We start from the raw sequence: 21,712 nt of genomic DNA on the forward strand, positions 1-21,712 counted from the left end.
TAGATGGGCGTGGTGGCGGGTGCCTGTAGTCCCAGCTACTCGGGAGGCTGAGGCAGGAGAATCACTTGAACCCGGGAGGCAGAGCTTGCAGTGAGCAGAGATCTGCCACTGCACTCCAGTCTGGGTGACAGAGCAAGACTCCATCAAAAAAACAAACAAACAAACAAACAAAAAAACCAACTACCTTGATAAACATAACCACATTAAGAGCTTTTATTTTTATTTATAAAAAAAAAATACAGAGAATATGAAATAAATACGGCAAGAAATACTGATGAAGATCAGAAGATTATTAACAATACGTATAAAGAACCCCTACAAATCCATAAGAAAAACCAAGTGACATTTAGTGGATAGTATTTACTGGCTTATCCAATTTCCACTCCACTCTCTTTTAGTGTTCTTTCTTACGCTTAGAGACTATCAAACTAAAAACTGTGTTTGCCAGATTCCTGTGCAGCAAAGTTTTCTGTATGCCAAATGAGTCCTACCAATGAGAGGAATTCATATGGAATTTGGAGAGCAACAGCCTTCTTAGTATAATTCTGGCTGTTTTCTACTGGCAAGACAAATGGATAAAAGTGCACTTATTTTCTACTTTGGCTAGCCCTGGTAGTACCTTATTATACATTCATTTTTCACTGTCAGATCTACTTTTTGGTACCTCAGGAGTTACTTACCAAAAGTTGGACCCATTTCATGATCCAATCTAGTTTAGGTCTTAGCCAATAAATATTCCTCCTCTTCCTCCTCCTTCTCCTCCTCTTCCTCTTCCTTTCTTCCCCTTCCTCCTCCTTCTCCTTCTTCTCTTCTTCATCCTCCTCCACCTCTCTCTGTCTCTTTGTCTCTGTCTCTGTCTTTCTCTTCCTCTCCCTTTCCCTCTCTTTCACTATCCTCTACTCCCAGATCCACTGAGTTGTACATTACATAAACGAAATCCACCCATTTTAACTATACAATGTAATGAGTTTTGGTAATTCTGTGTGGTTTTGTATACATGACCACAATATATTACAAAACATTTACATTGTCTTAAGAGGTCCTCTATGCCCCTTTGCAGTCAGTCTCTTCCTCAGTTACCAGACCCAAGCAACACGATATGCCCTCTGTCATCATAGCTTTGCTTTTCTAGATTTCATGTAAGTGGAACCATACAGGATAGCCTTTTGTGTATGACCTGATTTTGAAATTTACCCATATTGTATCAATAGTTTATTTCTTGTTTTACAGAATGGGTTTCCTCTGTGAAGATATACCACAACTTGCTTAACCATTTACCTTTTGATAGACATTCGAGTTTTTATCATAGTTTTGAGCTATCACAAATAAAGATTCTATAACTATTTGTATATAGATCTTTGTTTACACATATACTTTTATTTCTCTTGGGTAAATACCTAAGGGTGGAATGTCTGGATCATATGAAAGGTACATGTTTGAATGTTTAAGAAACTGACAAAATGTTTTCCATAGTGGCTGTAAGTTTTTTTCTTCCCATCAGTAATATGTGAGTGTTCAGTTACTCCACGTCATTGCCCACACTTGGCATTGCTAATCTTTTTAATTTTAACTATTCTTTTACAATCTTTACGGTAATCACTAACAAAGATTGCAAAAACTATAGCTGAAGTCAATAGAGCTGTCAAAGGAAACAAAAGCCAAGACAGATGGAATAAGATCAAGATAGCTATTGCACATCAGGTTGACTATAGTTAATAAATATAAACAGGTATCCCATACTTGAAATTTGCTAAGAGAGTAAATTTTAAGTGTTCTGACCATAAAACAATGATAATTAGGTGAGGTAAATACCTGTGTTAAATCGCTTCATCTAGCCATTCCATAATATATACATATATTAAAATATCATGCTGCATAACATAAATCTATGCAATTTTTACATATCAATTAAATATAAATAAATAAGTAAAAAACATTTTTAGAAGCCAGTGGAGCTTTTAAAGCAAATTTCAATACAGAAATAGGAAACCGTATGCACAAAAGAAAAACAAAAACCCCAAATCAATAATTTTGACTCGTATTTTACGTAATATACAAAATTAACTTAAATCTTAGATGAAAGTGTAAAACAATATTATTAAATTTCTAGATGCAAACGTGTTTGTTACTTTGAGCAAAGATAGTTTAGATATAATGTGCAAAGCTTAATTAGTACAAAAAATGGAAACTAGAGCTATTCTTATTATGAATATTTGCTAAATTTTGTCACATTTTTACTTTCCTAGCTCCTCCCATGTTTGCATAATGTTTAATTTCTGTAATGGATCTCTTCTTTGTTTAATACTTGTGGTAGCTCTGCTTCCATGCCTGACCACTTACTGATTCATCTTTCTGATCAGTTTCTCTTCTGGATGCACAAGTACACAAGAATAAGCCTTTATTTAACATAGTTCATGATTCCTTAGTACTATTTAGGGCAGACGAATTTTATTAATAGTAAAATAAAAATTAACACTTGCTACCTAGTATTTATAGTCTTGTTGGCACCACTACATACAGTCATGCATTACTTAATGACAGGGATGTATTCTGAGAAATGTATAATTAGGCATTTTCATGGTGTGTCCATCATAGAGTGCACTTACACAAACCTGGATGGTATAACCTACTATACATGTAGGTTATAAGATATAGCCTATTGCCCCTAGGCTACAAACCTGTATAGCATGTTACTGTACTGAATATTGTAGGCAATTGCAACACAATGGTAAGCATTTGTATTGCTAAACATATAAAAAGTACAGTAAAAGTAAGTTATTATAATTTTATTGGACCACTGTCATATATGTGGCCACTGTTGACTGAAACATCATTATGCAGAGCATGACTGTATATCCATTCATCTCTTGAACTATATATGTATTTCAGTTTTATGGATGAGAAAATGGAGCCTTGATGAGATTTAAAACTTTGTTCATGAGATTGCACCTAGGAAGCAGTTAAATTTGGATTGATAACCCAGTGTGCTCAGATTACAATGACTAAGCTCTTAATTCTTATGATGTACTCCCATTACCCGGTGGGTTATGGTTCCAAATACACCTTCAACTAAAGAATTTCTTAAATGTCATTCAGCTTCAAGGATTTTGTCTTCAACACTTAAGAGAATTTTGTCTTCCACACTTGAAATAATTAAAAATCTAAACAAAGTAAATAAATCAATGCATTTTAGACATGGGCATCATAAGGCAACACAGAACAGTGATACCTGGGAGAGAGTAAATAAATAAGTTACAACCCGACATTGCCCCAATTACTTCTTAGAGTTTCTAGGCTTGGGGCATGGAAGGGGGACACAGGCAAGGATTCCAGTCTTTCTAATTTGAGGAGATGAGGCTGGGAGTCCAAGAAACCAAAGAGCTGGATTTCTATGAAGAGAGTACCAGAAAAAAGAGAACTGTGGAGAGAGAACAAGAATTCTGGACATCTGTAGAAGGTCCCTCTCGTGTCTTTAGCTGATCACTGTTAAGGGCATTTGTGTAAGGAAGTCTCCCCAAAAATATTCTAAAGCAGCAGAGGAAACAGTTTCTAGAGGTCACATAAGGTTTGGAATAATTTGTATTCCTCAAAACCAGGGTGGAAAATGCCCTAGTTTCCAGGACATTGGGTAGAGAATTGCCTCAGTACTGGGGTAAAATCAGCTCATAACTGAACACTACTCTGGCTTCACTTAAAAAAGGTTAAAAGGGAGACTATTAAAAAACTCAACTGCTTCCTAATAACTTAACTGTTCCCAAATACAACTCAACTATATTTATAGGAACACAAAATTATTCACAAACCTGTATAGCACATTACTACACTGAATACTGTAGGCAGTTGTAACACAATGGTATTTGTGTCTCTAAACATATAAAAGGTACAGTAAAAATACAGTATTATAATTTTGTTGGGCAATTGTAACCCAATGGTAAGTATTTGTGTCTCTAAACATATAAAAGGTACAGTAAAATATAGTGTTATAATTTTGGGGGACCACTGTCATATATGTGCTCCGCAGTTGACTGAAACAGCATTATAAAACTAAACAACAAGTTATAAAATTAAACAACATAAAATGCGTAATGTCAGGCAGTCAAAAAAATAGGGTTGACTTAAACAGCATTATAAAACTAAACAACAAGTTATAAAATTAAACAACATAAAATTCGTAATGTCAGGCAGTCAAAAAAATAAGCAGTAAGGTAATATAAATATAATAAGAAAAAAATCATTCAGTAGAAAGAGACTCCCCCCCAAAAAAGACATGTATGGTTGATTTTGTAGTCAACGATTCCAAGGCAATTATTGTATCTATATTATACGATAGAAGAAAGTTCGAACATGTTAGAGAGATGGATTATATATAAAAGACTCAAATCAAACTTCTTGAAATGAAAGCTATAATTTCTGAGATAAAAATAAATACACTAGGTAGATTTGACAGCAGGTTAGTCACTACAGAAGACAAGATTCATGGATTTAAAGGTATAGCAATAGAAAATATTCAAAATGAAACAAATTTTAAAAACTGAACAGAGCTTCTATAAGCCATGGCTTACAGCCAACTTTAAGTGACTTCGTATAGGTTCATGAAAGAAGATAGAGAGACAGAAAAATATTTCAAGAAATAAGGGATGAATATTTTCCAAATGTGAAGAATGTTATTAACCCATGGTTTTAGTAGGTTAATAAACTCAAAGCACAAGAAACAAAAAACATTACTACTGTTGCTCTTCAAAGTCAAATTGCCAAAAACATGTTGTAAAGAGACATCTTAACCACCTAGAGGGGGGAAAGTCACATGATAGATGGAGGAACAATATCAGAATAATCAAAACTATTAAAAAGACAGCAAAATCTTCAAAAATAAAGGTGGAAAGATTCCTTTAGAAATAGAGAAACTGAAAGAGTTTCTCACCAGCAGAACTTTGCTATGGGAAACATTAAAGGAAGTCCTTTAGGTAAAAGCAAAGTGATAGAATAAAGAGCACACGAAATGGTAAGTAAGTAGATAAGCATAAAAGACTTCTTCCCTTATTTAAAAAAACTCCTTTAAAAGATCACTGTTTAAAACAAATACAATAACAATATAATGTGCATTTATAAAATTACTAAAAGTAAAATAGCTCACAACAGCATAAAGGCCAGGTTAGTGAAATTGAAAGTATAACTTAGATGTGTATATGTTATATAGAAAGCACAACACAGTTATCGCTAATAACTCAACATAGGAGATACAATTATAAAAATTATTCAGATAAACTGAATTATTAAGAATACTCAATCCAAAAGAATGCATAGAAAAGAAGAAAAAGAAAACAAAGAAACAAATGAGACAAAAACCAAATAGCAAATGGTAGGTTTAAATTCAATTATATGAACAATCACTGTACATACTAATATTCTAACCTGTTTTCTAAATGTAACCTGGATAACAATTCCTATCGCTGTACTAAGTGCTTGTTCTAAATAATGTTACAGAAGCACACCTGTGAGTATTTAAGGATACATCTATAAAAATTTTTCACTAATTATGAATATTTAGAAACCATCTTGTACACTAATTAATGTGGGAATGGTTACATAAATATCACTGTCTACATTTCCTTTGTTCTTTGTTTTCTATAAGAATTAACTTAAATGAGTAAGTGTAGCAAGATCTCAGTTCTGAAGTTTCTGCAAAATACCAGTACAATAATTATATATCTGTACCCAGTCAATATTAGCTCTCTTTTGTCACATTATAATTTTGACATACTATAATTATATACAGTTATGAGGTACAATTTGACAATTCAATACACATCTATGTTGTCTAATGATTAAATCAGGGTAGTTAGCATATCCATCACCTCATACATTTATCATTTCTTTGTGGTAAGAACATTCAAATGCCTCTCCTCTAGCTATTCTGCAATATATAATACCTTACTGTTAACCATAGTATTTTCTGCCAGCAATGGAACTTGGAAATAAAAAGAAATATCATTTAACAGAGGAACAAAAATATGAAATACCTAGGATAAATTTGGCAAAAGATGCATAAGACCTATACACTAGAAACTGTAAATCATTCCTGAGAAAAATTAAAGAACATTAAAGAATATTTAAATAAAAGGAAGACAAAGCATGTTCTTGGATTGCAATACTCAATATTTTAGAGATGTAAATCCTTGGCAAATTAGTCTATAAGCATAACACTACTAGAAATACAGTAAGCCTTTTTTTGCGTGTTAGCATAGAGTAGAATTTGACAAGGTGATTAAAAATTTATTTGAGAATGTAAATGCTCTAGAAGAGCCGAAACAGCTTTGCAAAAGCAAAACAAAAATTTTCGAGAATAATACTACCTTATTTCAATACTTATTTTAAAGCTACATAAGCAGTGTAGTATTGTTGTTAGGCAAATGGCTCAATGGAACAGAAAAAAGAGTCCAGAAGCAGACACATGCACATGATCATTGCTGACAAAGATGCAAGGGCAATTTGGTGGAGGAAGAACTATCTTTTCAAGAAATTATGCTGGAAAAATGGGATATCTATATGTAAAAAAGGAACTTCTATCCATTCCTTGTACCACATACAAAAATTAACTCCAAATAGATCATAGATTTAAATATAAAGTATAAAACTATAAAACATATAGAAGACATAGAAGAAATGTTTATGTACTTTGTTAGTCAAAAGATTTCTTAAATGCAATATTAAAAGCATATCCACTTATAAACAGATACATTTTACGTCATCAAAATTAAAATATTATTTTTCAAACACTATTCTGAAAGTATGCAAAGACAAACCATAGACTGGAAGAAAATAATTGTAAATTACATTCCTTATTATGGATTTGTATGTATCCAGCATATACAAAATATCTCAAAATTTAATAATAAAAAAACTCAAAAATGGGCAAAAAATTTTAACAGTCAGATGGAAATTAAAGCCATCATGAAATGCCATTACATATCTATTAGGACAGTTGAAATGTGAAAGACCAACTAAACCAACATTGGTGAGATTGTGATTCAACCTCACAGAATGTTGGTGGGGATGTAAAATGATGCAATCAGTTTGTAAAACTTTATAGCAGTTTCTTAAACATATAACCATATATCTCAATATGACCCAGCCACTCAACATCTAGTTATTTACCAAAGAGAAGTGAATGTATAGTTTTTACAAATACTTGTATGTGAATATTCACAAAAACTTTATTTTTGTAATGCCCCCAAACTGGGAATAGCCCAATTCATCAAGTGATGTTAGCCTGTTGAGTGATGAATGGATTAATAAATTGAGGTATGTCCACAAAGTTGATAGACTCTGGCAGAAGACACAAGTCTCCCGGGTCAGAGACAAAGCACTTTCGCACACACGATGGCAGTAGCCAGAATATGGATTCCCTGAGTCCCAGTTCCAACAGGGCAATATGAAAAGAATGCAGGAAAGGGATCCCAAGTTTAAATATTCCTTTTTTTTTTTTTTATACTAGGCAGTAAACCTGCTTAACCTTTGCCGTGAAGGAAGACAATATATTTATTATACTGAACAGTAAATAGACATACCCTTTGCTCTGGAGAGAGACACTATGTCTTCAAAGTGTGTTGCCTATACAAACATCCTTGCAAAGACAATCCAGAATAAAGGCAGTTAGTGATTCTGCTCCTAAGATATGAAAAATTAAGACATACAAATCCACTGGGAGACTATCTCCAGTTAGTAACAATATAATGAATCTCAGAATAAGTATGCTGAGTGAAAGAAGCCAGACTAAAGATATATACTATATCTTTCCATTTATATAAAATTACATAACAGACAAACTAATGTACAGAACCAGAAAGCTGGTCAATAATTGCCAGGGAATGAAAAAGGAGGGGAAGAAGGGACAAAATAGAGGCTACAAAGAGGCACAAGGAAGTTTTTGGGGGTGAAGAATATGATAATTCTCTTTATTTGCTGATGCTTTCATGGGTATATACATAAGTCAAAACATAAAATTATACTCTATAAAATGAGAGGCTTATTGTAAATAAATTATACTTCAATAAAACTGTAAAATAATAGAAGAAGCCATTCAGCTTCTCTAACTCTTTACATATTTGTAAGATTAAACAGCTCTGGGATTGCATACAACTCTAAAATTGTTTTAGTCTACAGTCAAATTGCATATTGGACTGACACAGGAATCTGCTCATTGCTTGCACATTCAGTAAATTCTCTCTCACCTCATTTTATTAATACATGGATTTAAAAAATATTTTTAAATTTATTATTCATTTTTATTTTTTTAAGACAGAGTCTAACTCTGTCGTCAGGCTGGAGTGCAGTGGCGGCGACCTCGGCTCACTGCAACCTCGAGTTGAACTCGGGTTCAAGCTATTCTTCTGCCTCAGCCTCCTGAGTAGCTGGGATTACAGGCAGGCACCACCACGCCTGGCTAATTTTTGTATTTTCAGTAGAGACAGGGTTTTGCCATGTTGGCCAGGATGGTCTCAATCTCCTGACCTTGTGATCTGCTCACGTCGGCCTCCCAAAGTGCTGGGATTGCAGGCGTGAGCCACCGCGCCAGGCCAATCTTTTAATTTTTAATTAGCAAAGACGCTGAGACTTTAGTGCAATTAGAGTTGATAATCCGTGACAAAATATCCGAATTTTAATCTGCATTTTCTTAAAACACATTTCTTACCTTTGTCACTGTTAGTCTGAAGTCTGTAAACTATCGGAAATTGTAAGAAAAGAGAGAGAGAGAGAAGCTGGTCTTTAAGGTGGTGATAGAAGCATAACCGAGGAAGCATAATTGCATTAAGCTAGGTTTAAATAATTTTAGAATTTGACAGTATTTTAAAGATTAAAACCAAAGTCTTCATTTTACAGTTTAGGAAAGTGAGACCTAGAGAACTTACCATTGCTGAGGCAAAGTAACTTTGGTAGTGACAAATCTCAGAAGTCCTGATTCCTAAATCAGTATTCTTTCTATTATGCAAAGTTTTTACTCTAAGTGATAATATTTATTTCCTCAGTTTTAGGAAGTCATTCTTCTGTGTTTTTCATTACACTGAGAACAAAGTAATTATATAGTTTGAAAAAAATCCCTGATGTATTACTTCAGCAAATCAATTCAGGCAAGTGTAAAATACAACTTCTTTTTCTACCCAAACAGCAATTAGGGTCAATGTTTTCTCACAGTAGCTTGTTTACCTTCGGGACACTAACTGTGAGCAAAGTAAGCGCAATTAAAGTGGACCTAAAAAGAAGTTGGTTATTAAGTAGTTAACCTGTCTTCCAATCAGTTTCTTGAATGCTTTATTAACCCTTTTTCAAGGGGCATCATCGATTTTTTGACAAGCCATGCAATTTTGCGTCTAGACTACGTTGTCTAATATATGTGCACACACACACACACGAGTTGACACACATTTGTGTTTTGATGGCTCTACAATTTACCTTACATTTTAAGCAGAAAAATCACTTATTGGAAGCCTTCAGTTTGGCATGCTTTTTCTTAAACCAACAAGCACTACAGTGTTAAGTGGACCCTAACAGATGGAGCAGATGGAGCTGCCACAGAATCAATAAGGGAAAGCAGGAGGGGAAAGCCAAAGAAGTCCTGGAGGCAGGAAACGCTGATGACTCTTTGTTGTTTGGGGCTCTTTATTGTATTTTTGTCAACTTTAATTTACATGTCTTTTAACTTCCGCTCAGGCATTTGACAAAAACGTATCAACATAATTTAAGAACTCACCTTCATCAGGAAGGCCTAATTCTTTTACAGTCTAATAATAAAAGAGTCCTACACAGGAGTGTTTCGCTTATAACAGGTTTTAAGGCCAAGTTTTAGGGATCCACACAAAATAGTAGGTTCTTTATTATTTGGAGTATTCTGATGCACACCATCTGCCTCTCTCTTTATAGCCATAGGTATTTCTTGTTTGGAACCCATTATTTGATTCACTGTCTCATTTTCCTAGCCATTTATTTGTTCTGAAACTCAAGACAGCAGTCTTCATGTTGGAATAAAAGTCTAGACACACTAATATTTGCTATCATTTAATCTCTTTGGAGAATACCAGGGATAAACAAATGATTCTCAGGTATAAATGAAATTCACAGGGACAGGATTGTTCTGATGTAAAATATGTGCAAAATATTTTGTACTGAATTAATGGAGAACTTAAAAAATTACAAAAATTCTTAATCAGAACATGCAGCATTTTTGGCTTATCTGGGTTTTCTTTTTTGTTGTTTCCTTTATTTTTCGGGTGATGAAAAGAATAAAAAAATGTATTTTAGAAACATCGTCTAGCTTGTCCTTCTATGTCCAAAAATCATTACCATGATTCATTTTTAAAAAATGATCAAATTGACATGACCAAAATGTACCAGAAATCAGAAATTCTGTTTGTTTACATTGTTGGCATTAATGTTGTTAGGCTGAGCTACACATTTTTATCTGTGCTCAATAGATTTTAGTCTTTCTCCATTTTTGCTATGTAGAAATATATTTTGGTTTGATGATACACTACCTATTAAGCATCTTTGACAGTTGAAAAATATAAGATGAAGATAGCAATGTAACCTTTGATAATGGTAACTAACAACAAGAATGGGAAAATTCTAACATTGCAAGGAGGGAATCATTGACTTGTACAATTATGAAAGGCCTCCTTTGTCTATATAGTGTAATCCAATATTTGTCTAAAGACTGACTGTGGTAACCAAAATGCCTGTACTACTACTACTGATAATCTCAATATCATGATTTATTGCTCTGAAGTAATTTCATAGAATTTGGCAGTTTAGTAGTGGTTAATATATCAGATTATCCACTTAATTATTTATTCATTGTCACATTGCTAAGAATGGAAGGAAATGAAGGAATGAACAGACCAGGTAAAATTTGAAGCCAGCATCTGTACAGAACTGACTGGGCATCACAATAGTTGTATCTACATTAAAAATGATGATTTGGGAAGAAGCACAAATAGGGCAAAAGAACCTATAAAGAGAGGTGCAGGGATACAAAGAACCAAGTTTGTTAGAGTAGGCAATCTTATGGTGTTAAAATAGCAAAGAATTTAGAATCAGGAGACTTAATTTGAATCCAGTTCTGACACGAAATTGGGGAGCTTTGCACTTACATAAATTAATACAGAGGTATTAGCTATTATCATTAATTTTACTTAGAGTCACTGCCTTTTAGTTAATGTAATATATGTATTCTAGATTAAAATAATTGGTTAATGCTGACATGAATTTAATTTGTAAGTCAAAACCTGGTTTCTATTTCTAATCTACTGAAATGATGAAACTTGGTGAGTGGATCAATATTTGAATTTAAGCCATCAAAGATTGCTTAGTAACTTTGGAGTCTTGATCATTTTAAGTCATTAAGCAAAATACAACTTATTCAATAGCAACATGGACTTGGCATCATTACAGGGGAGGAGCGATTATATTTTTATATCTTATTCCAATTGGAAAATAATCATTTCACATAAAGATGCTTCTTTACATATGGTAAGACATTTCTTTAAAGCCTTGTCCGTTAAGCATGTCATTTGTAGACACATTTCTACTAGTATAAGATCTTTAGGTAAAAGATTATCAGATCTTTTGATTCTGTTCAGTTCATTAATCATGACTAATTTGCCATTTTAACTCTTTTACTTTCTGGAAACAAAAACACATGTTTTCCTATATCAATTTACAGGACAGAAGAGAGGCTTAGTTGGCAATGCAGATTCTTCCAAGAGTTGCCTGATACACATACTTTAGACATTCTAAAATTACATTTTTCCAGGCCAAGTCACACAATTACGTTACTAAATATGAAAATGAGATTACACTAAGAGCTATAATGATATTTCAGGGAGAACAAAAATCACATTGTGTCTAGTTTATTGTATGCATTAATTCAAGGTTATTTTTTAGACATGGGTTGGTCACTCCCCTTTACCATATGTTCCTGATTTAGTTGTAAAACCACACTGACCATGACAATAGACTCTTTAATAGTGCTTTACAAGAGTTTAAATAACAAGGCTGCATGTACTACAAATTAGTGAAAGTTACAAATTTTATCACCAAAATTATTTTACTCATTAAATAAACATTGAGAGCCTACTTTGCATCAGCATGTTCTAAGGGCTGGGGGCTGGGTAGTAGAGTTATAAAAAATTAAACACTGACCCTACTCTGAAAGATTTTTGTTTGTTTGTTTTTAGAGGCAAGTAGGTAGGAAATACATCTTTACAGTATAGTTTGATAATGGCAATGGGAGCGATTTGTACAAGAGTACTGTGGAGCACAATAATGGAGTGGCAGATGCTGCTTCATTAGAGAAGCAGAGTTGAGAAGTTAAGTTTAAAACTTGTCTTAACAGGTACAGATGACTCTTAAACAACTCAAGTTTGAACTGCATGCATCCACTGATAGTGATTTTTTTTTCAATAAACATGTTGGAAAAATTTTTAGAGATTGATGACAATTTGAAAAACCTCAAAGGTGAACTGTGCAGTCCAGAAACCTCAAAAAAATTAAGGAAAATGCTAGATACGTCATAAATACATAAGATATATGTAAATATTAGGCTGGTGCAATTACTTTTGCACCAATCTAAGACTAGTCTATTTATCACTTATTGCCATAAAATATATACAAATGTATCATAAAAAGTTAAAATTTATCAAAACTTAAGTATGCGCTTAGAGATTCTACATGATGACATTCACAGTTGAGAAAAATCCAGACAAATGTAAAGATGCAATGTTCAACCATAGTGGATAACATTAACTCTGTTACATCCTGTACTACTGTCATAATTTTGTTACCACCACCTGTGATTTTAGGTGTTGTGAGTATCTGCTGAAATGCCGTGTGACGCTAATCATCTCTGTATGAGCAGCTCCTCACTCCGGTAAATTGTACAATGCAATTAAAGTGGTCGTTCATGGTTCTCGTATATTTTTCATCGCATTTAGCGTGTTACCGTAAACTTTGAATAACGTCATGAGACCCATTCAAAATGCCACTAGTGATGCTGGATGTGCTCCCAGGAAGGAGAGGAAAGTCATGACATTACCAGAAAAGTTGAATTACTTGATATGTACTGTCGATTGAGGTCTGCAGCAGCTGTGGTTGCCTGCCATTTCAGACAGATGATTCATCTTCTAACAAACATAAACCTGTGGTATCAACAAATACAGTACAGTACTGTAAATGTATTTTTTCTATCTTATGCTTTTCTTAAAGACATTTTCTTTTCTCTAGCTTATTTTATTGTAAGGATGTGGTATATAATATGTATATATATTTGCGACCAGACTGGCCAAGATGGCAAAACCCCGTCTTTCCTAAAAGCAAAAGTTAGTGGGGCATGGTGGCCCGTGCCTGTAATCCCAGCTACTGGGAAGGCTGAAGCAGGAAAATTGCTTGAACCGGGCAGAAGGAGGTTACAGTGAGTCGAGATTCTGCCACTGCACTCGTCTGGGCAACAGAGCTGGACTCCATCTCAAAAAAAAAAAAAAAAAAGGTTATACATGAATGTTCAACTGCATGTGGGGCTGGCACCCCACCTCCCACATTGTTCAAGGGTCACCTGTACTTTAAAAAATATTTACACTTTATAGATGAAGAAACTGAGACAGAGAAATTAAGAAACTTTCTTATGTATATACAAGTATTGAAGGGTGCAGTTCACGTGCAAATCCATTCTGTAAACCCATTTGCAAATATGTTTTCCTGCTGAATACTTAGCTGTGCCTTTGAGACACCAAAAAGATCAAGAGTTACCATTTTGAATTGGATCAAAGGAGTGGAGAAGTAGTGAAAAGCATGTTTATAAACTCCTGATGGTTTTGTAATTAGCACACTGGTTCCTCTCTGTTACAAGAAAAAAATGTAGCAAATGTGCTGAGTGGACAAAATAGAATTGTGATAGTGAGGAGCTGGGCTTTTTGTAGGTTTATTTGCTTTTTTGTATGCTGCTGGTGTTTTTTTTTTTTTTTTTTTAAACGTTTTTGTTGATCAAATAAAAATGGATTTGTGGTCCACAGAGAGATTAAAACCCTAATATAAAATTTAAATGCTAAAACAGACTTTAGTTCTGGCTTACTCCTACTCTGTTAAAGTAAACAAAAATTATTCTGAAGTGTTCCAAAAGAATTGTAATACCAATGTATTCTCCCAGAACATACAACAGGCAGGTTAGACTTACAAAAATACAGTGTGGTTTATACATTTTATACTAATTTATATGATTTATTAAATGTCATGGGCATTAACATTATTAAGGGAAATAAAAAGTACTGAAATGCAACTCTTTTATTAAAGAAGAGAAAAGAAATAACTCTTCAAAGCCCAATTTAGAATTCCTATTTATTAAATCAATAAAATAAATGGATAATAAGCAGTGGCGTATATTCATTAATTCTACAGAACAAAATACATATTGTGGTTTATATTAAAAACTATGGATAAAACTTGTTCTTGTCCTCAACGTAATAAATTTATTTAAATTATAGGTTACTCTTTAATGATATTTAATATTTTTATAATGTTATGGATGGTTCATATATAGCTGAGAGATTTGATACTTTGATACGAGTACATTGAAAACCCACAATGAAACACTAATTATCATTAACTAGGCACATAGCACCAAACAGAAGAAATATAGGCATGTAGGATGCATAAGTTCTTCTGCAAAGGTATGGCATCCTGTTTTTTTTTTCATGCTATTTTGTTTTGGGATGACGTATAAAGTAGCCCTTTTTTAAAGAGAGGGCTTGAAATCTCCTCTCTCTTTTGTACACAAACCATTGTATGTTCCAGGATAACATGAAGTGTCATCAGTGGGTAAGAAAATAATGTGGGTATTTTATTTGTAAGCTATTATTGTGCAATTTAAAACCTACTCCTAAGATTAGACCTGTTCAATTAAATGAGCTCTAATTTTAGGAGTAGGTTTTAAACTGTATGATAATAACTTTAAAAAAACACACAACTGCATTGGTACAGACTGATGATAATTTCATGTTGCTCAGTCATAAAACTGTTGGTAGAAATAGGATTGGATTTGATGTTTTGAGTTTTTTGTCCCAAGATGATTTGCTTGAATTAATTTTTTATTTTATCTCTTATTTATTTTCAGAATATAAACATGTGACATAAAAACAAATCATCCAAATACCATAATACATCAATGAGGTCCTATTGAATTCAAAACTCCTTTGTACAGTTCTCATATTTCTATCACACCTGCTTACTATCTAAATAGCATGAGGGGCAGAGGACCTGAAACTCTGGACAATACAAAATAAATAGGATTATTTTTGTCTTTACAGAATTTTGACATTAAATAAGATTTGAGAATAATTTTAAAACGTGTAATTAAATGCTAAACTGTCTACTACACTTAAGTGGTTAGTACTGAGAGCTCTGAGAATATGCTACTGATCAGAGTTTGTATTCTCAGAGAAAATTCCTTCAGGTACAGAACCTCTAAAAGTGTATTTGCTGGACCAGCACCATCAATATTACCTGCCACACCGTTGGAAATGCAGGCTCGCACGTCCCAGCTGAGACCTGCTAAATCAGAAACTTTGGGAGATTCTGATATGCACTCAAGTCTAAAACCACTGACCATGGGATGAGGTTTGACTAACGATTTTGAGAAGATCATGGAGTAAGGAGTCTCTGGCAGATATGTAAGGCACAAATTCACCTTTTTAGAGGATAAAAAGTAGATTTCCTTTATTCACTACTAGAACTTAGGATGATAGCTGGAGACACCTGAATTTAGAACTTTCAACAATATGCCCTCTAGTAAATATCATTATAAAACAAATTATTTACTTTGGGAAATAATAAAAACATGTTTTTTATGTTTTAATTTCCAATTTAAAAAATTTTCATTTTAAAAATGTTTCTGGTTAAATTTTTGCCTTGAAAGAATTATTTTCAATTTTAAATATTGTGTTTTAAGTAGAGATTGTATAGATGTGTAAATCTCAATAAAAACTCAACTATCCTCTCTTGCTTATATTCTAAAATATAGACTTGAGAGAGTGGTTCACAAAAATTTTAAAAATACACAAAAGAATACACTTATAGCGACACCTGGAGAATGCAAAAGATTTAGTATGTTTTTCTGCACATTTTGCATAAAACTTAACAGAATTATGGAGTAACTACTTGTTAACTGCTGATATTTCTGAAACGCTAAAAGAACGTCACTTATCTTTGGCGTATTTGCCACAGTACTTTTATTAAGATAAAATAAAGACTAATATACCTTAGGAAGATTTTCGAATAAGCATTTCAAATTAACCAGAAAATTTAATATACTGGAACACTATGTTAGCTAGAAGGATAGGATTTTATTAAGTAAAAAACAGTATGCATTATAAATTTTAATTCTTTCTAACCGTTTTTCTATTTACGTTCACATGAATAGCCACACCACCGTACTTTTAACAGTTGGAGTGCATAAAACACAATTAGCTCTTAGCAGAGTGAGATGAACCATATGTTTGAGTTAATTAGTTCTCTTTGTTCCTGAAATGTTTTTTCTAACTCCTTTGTCATACTTTTGTCACATTTTACTCCTTTTCCCGTTCCTTCACTGCCCTTCACATAGCTGAGAAAACATGTTTTAATGAAATCCAACTTAAATATGTTAAAAATGTTCCCACTGCAAAATAAACAAATAAATGAATACACAAACTTAGCTGTTTACAAAGCTATTATCATGTAATTTATTGGTTAAATGTAAACACTCAAGAATATTAACAATGATGAAACTTGATTGCTAGCAATACATTTACCAAATTAGTTTAGTTTGTGCATATATGAATTAAAAACTTTTAAAAGGTGAAAAATGAAAATATCTATTAAACCAAACCAGTTTCTTCTGATGAACAATGTTAAGTAATTAAATTATGATCTTTTAATTAAATTCACTGAATATTTTAAAATCACAGAGACAGATTTATAAATCTAGGTTCAGAGTCCTGTTATGTGAGGAAATCTAAGGAGGAGCCCAAAGTTCCAGAATTGTCCTGTTTCCTCCACTCTTTTGTTTTGAGACTTTGGGAAAGTTATTCAATATCTAAATTGCAATATTTTTCTCTGCAAACTGATAGAATAGTGACCTCTCATTGTATGGCTATGGTTAATAAATTAGATTATTGTATGGCTGTGGTTAATGAATGAGATTATGCCTTTAACACCCCTAACAGAATATCTTCTAGTATGTTTTCTACAAACGTTAGCTGTTGCTTTAATTATCTTAGTAATGAAAGTTTAATTTGTGGCCGGGTGTGGTGGCTCACACCTGTAATCCTAGCACTTTGGGAGGCGAAGGCAGGTGGATCATGAGGTCAGGAAATCGAGACCATCCTGGCTAACATGGTGAAACCCTGTCTCTACTAAAAATAAATAACATAAGCAAAGTGACTTGGGAGGCTGAGGCAAGAGAATCGCTTGAACCCAGGAGGCAAAGGTTGCAGTGAGCCGAGATCGCGCCACTGAACTCCAGCCCAGGCGACAAAGCAAGACTCCATCTCAAAAAAAAAAAAAAAAAAAAAAGTTTAATTTGTTACGGCTTTAACAAAAGTTTCTCATGATGGGGAGCATTTTGTTGCCACAACTGAGGGTGGGGTTTATTGTTATCCAGTACAGGGGCCAGCCATGCTGCTAAATTTTGTATAATGAAAACGGGAGCCCCAGAGCAAAGAATGATTTGGTTCCAAACGTCAATAGGACTGAAATTGAGTAACTCTGTAGCATAATGTGAATTGGTACTGCGTTCTACATGGTATATTTTGAAAGCTCTTTTTGAGTTAAGTAATAAAACATAATTCAATAACTGGTCATTGAATTCTAACAAAATTTTGTTGAACAACTTTTTATACATGTATCAGTTATGTGTGATACTTTGTCTAAGTAAAGTGTTGAAGAAAAATCAGTCTACCTAATGCCTTAAAGTGGTTCTACATTTAAACTTTGATTTCCACCGTTAAGGGCACACTTATGTTTTCGTTTGTGTATTTCTGAAAGTAAATTCTCACTTGCCCTTCCAGAAGGTCAGAATTTCATAGCCAAAAGGTGTGTTCATTATGAAAATAATTCTATTGAATATGTGCATTTTTCTAATGTGAATTTAATAGTACAATAAAAGGAGAAAGGTCACTTAAAGAATCCTTGATACATTTCTTCTCACAGGACATGTCTGATCTGTTAGAAAATGCTGTGGCCTCTATCTCCAGAATTTACTACTTACAACCTTCACCATTCATCTTAGTTCAAGCCAACTTCATTTCTTCCCTCCTAATGAACTATCCAGCATCTACTTTGTTCACTGGAAAATTTCCCATAGGGACTTTAAAAAAAAAATACACAGAATTGTTTACATTTTACAGAAGGAAAATTAAGTTCCTCCTTTGCTAAAATTCTTGAATTGTATCATATCTCACCCAAAGCAAAGCAGAGAAGTACGGTGTCTGCAAGAACATATCTCTCTGTCTTACTTCTCTGACCTTATCCCTGACCACCCCTTCCCTTCTTCTCTCTGCACCAGTCATAATGCCTCCTACCAAGTTGCTGTTCTTTGAATATTCCATCCAAAGTAGGGGCCAGGAACTTTGCACTTGATATTTTCCCATCACTCTTTCCCCTGACATTCACATGGCTCCCTCTCTCCCTCCATTGCATATGTGCCACCTTCTCAGTGAGACCTTTCCAAACCACCTATGAAAATAGCAATTCCAAATACATCCTCTAACCTGCTTCTCCCCTCCAGCAATCCCAATTCTGATTCACTGCCTTAGTTTTTCCGTGGCAATTATCACCATCTAACATACTTTATATTTCACTTGTTAATTTGTTTACTGTCTGCTCTCATTAGAAGGTAAACTGCTTTAGGGAAGGAATTCTTGTTTGTTTGTTTTTTCCTGTCTTTACAGCTTTTTCTCTAGTGCCTGGAACAATGCAAGACACATAGCAGGAGCAAGTTGGTGATTAAAGAAGTTGATTAATGGGTACAAATATACATTTTGGTAGAAGAAATAAGACCTACTGTTAGAGAGATCAGTAGGATAACTATAGTGTACAGTAATCCATTCTATATCTCAAAATAGCTAGAAAAGAAGAATTTGAATGGTTCTAGCATAAAGAAAAGACAAATATTTAAGGTGATGAATATCTCAAGCATACTGATTTGATCCCTACAAATTATATAAATGTATTGAATTATCACATGTATGCTGAAACTTTTTACATCTATTATGCATCAATAAAAGCAAAAATCAACAAATTTTAATAAATCACCATAGAGCAATATAACGGCTGATGTCTGTAAGATAGTAATTTTACTGTAAAAAGAGCTACATTATTGAACCTTTTTGAACTCTTTTTTTTTCCTTCCTCTACAGCAGCATTCATTAGAATCCCCTATGACTCAATGGCTTTCTTTTTTCTTTCCTTTTTTTTTTGAGACAGAGTCTTGCTCTGTCACCCAGGTTGGAGTGCAGTGGTGCAGTCTTGGCTCACCGCAACCTCTGCCTCCCGGGTTCAAGCATTCTCCTGCCTCAGTCTCCCAAGTAGCTGGGACTACAGGCGTGTGCCACCACGCCGAGCTAGTTTTTATATTTTTAGTAGAGATGGAGTTTCTATGTTGGCCAGACTGTTCTCGAACTCCTGGCCTCAAGTGATCTGCCCTGCTTGGCCTCCCAAAGAGCTGTGATTACAGGTGTGAGGCACAGTGCCCAAACTGTCACCCGATTGGACAACACAGCTCTAGAACAAGAGAGAAACCTTCGTATTCTATAGGCCTAAGCTTATGCTCAAGTACAGGAATATTGCTACAATCTGATGAACTTTAATATGTTTTCAAGTAAGTATAGTAAAGTAATTTGTATTATTGAGAGAGATATATAGTGGTTTTTATTACCTAGGAAGGCATATGACAGAATTTACCCATTTTAACAGATTTTGGAATTGAGGAGTGAGATATTACCTGAAAGTTATTTGCTTTAGCTCTATTTCTGAAGAATGGATCCCTTTATTATATTTTATTGATATCAATGAATTCTACTTGAAAAACACTACTGATAAATTGACTTATAAAACCTTCTGTCCATGCCAATTGTGGAGACTTCTATAGGTAAGAAAATCCTTTCCTATATGAGGCCAAAATCTGATTTAACGTATCTTTATTAGATAGGCCCTACTAGTTTCCTCTGAAGCCACAGAGGGAAGTCTGAATACTTCTCCATATGAAAATTGCTAGAGTATTTTAGTATTGAACATAAAGGCCAAAGTCTTCTCTTTTTCTCTTTAAACGGAATTCATGTTTTAAAACAATTCCTTTTTATATTATCTTGTCCCCAAACTTCCCTTTTCTCATATATGACTTCAGGATATGCTTAAGTTTAAAGAGTCAATGTGATATTGTTAGCTTTGAAGATGTAGGACCTTTGTGCAAGGACTAGAGAGCGGCTTCTGTGATCTGAGCATGACCTCTAGCCAACAGCTAGCAAGGAAATGGGATCTCAGCCCTGCAACTGCATGGAACTATGTTTGCCAACAACCCGAGTGAGTAAACAAGCATATTCTTCCCCAGAACTTTCAGTGTGAGCCCAGCTCAGCAGATACTTTCATTTTCAGCCTTGTGACAGCCGTAGCAGAGAACCTGGCCCAAACCTCCCAGACATCTAACCCAAGAAGCAGTGAGATAATATCGTAAGCTGCTAATACACTTGTGATAATTTGTTACACAGAAATAGAAAATTAACATAAAACAAATGGTTTAAAACTGATTACATAAGAGAAATGAAGTCTAGATTTTGTCAAGATAATGGCAAATTATTTGATCATTACTCAAATCACTGTAGCTTCCAGTTTCATTTGAATTAATGTCACTGAAGTCATTAATGATCTTGTCATTTCAATGAACCCTCAGTAGACTTTAACTTCCATAGTCTTCCATAGCATTTGACATTTTAAAAGATACTTTTGTTTTAATTAAATATTGGTCAAAAATAATATTATGGGATAAATGAATGTTTTTATATGCATATGAAAAAATTAGTATGCCAAGTTATTGCCATAGATAACACTTTTTTGTACCTTTTTACAGTATTTTTTTCCAATGAAATTTTGCCCGATTGAAATTGTGTAGGTAAAGAAAAAGTAAGCATTGGCTTTAGCATTTCTTTTTTCTTTTTTTTTCAAGTTATTTCCCTGTTAACGTTTTTTTAACTTTTAAGTTCAAAGGTACATGTGTAGGTTTGTTGCCTAGGTAACTTGTGTCACGGGGGTTTGTTGTACGGATTATTTCATCACCCAGGTATTAAGCCTAGTGCCCATTCATTGTTTTTCCTGATCCTCTTCTTCCTCCCACCCTCCACCTTCTGATAGGCCTCAGTGTGTGTTGTTGCCATCTGTGTTTCCATGTGTTCTCATCATTTAGCTTCCACATATAACATACGGTAGAACATACAGTATTTGGTTTTCTGTTCCTGCATTAAATTGCTAGGGTAATGTCCTCCAGCTCCATCCATGTCCTTGTAAAGAACATGATCTCATTCTCTTTTTATGGCTGCACAGTATCCATAATGGCAAAGACATAGAATCAACCTAAATGCTCATCAGTTACAGACTGGATAAAGAAAATGTGGTATGTATACACCATGGACTACTAGGC

This window comes from Colobus angolensis, unplaced genomic scaffold, assembly GCF_000951035.1.
Source record: "Colobus angolensis palliatus isolate OR3802 unplaced genomic scaffold, Cang.pa_1.0 Scaffold74, whole genome shotgun sequence".
NCBI lineage: Eukaryota > Metazoa > Chordata > Mammalia > Primates > Cercopithecidae > Colobus > Colobus angolensis.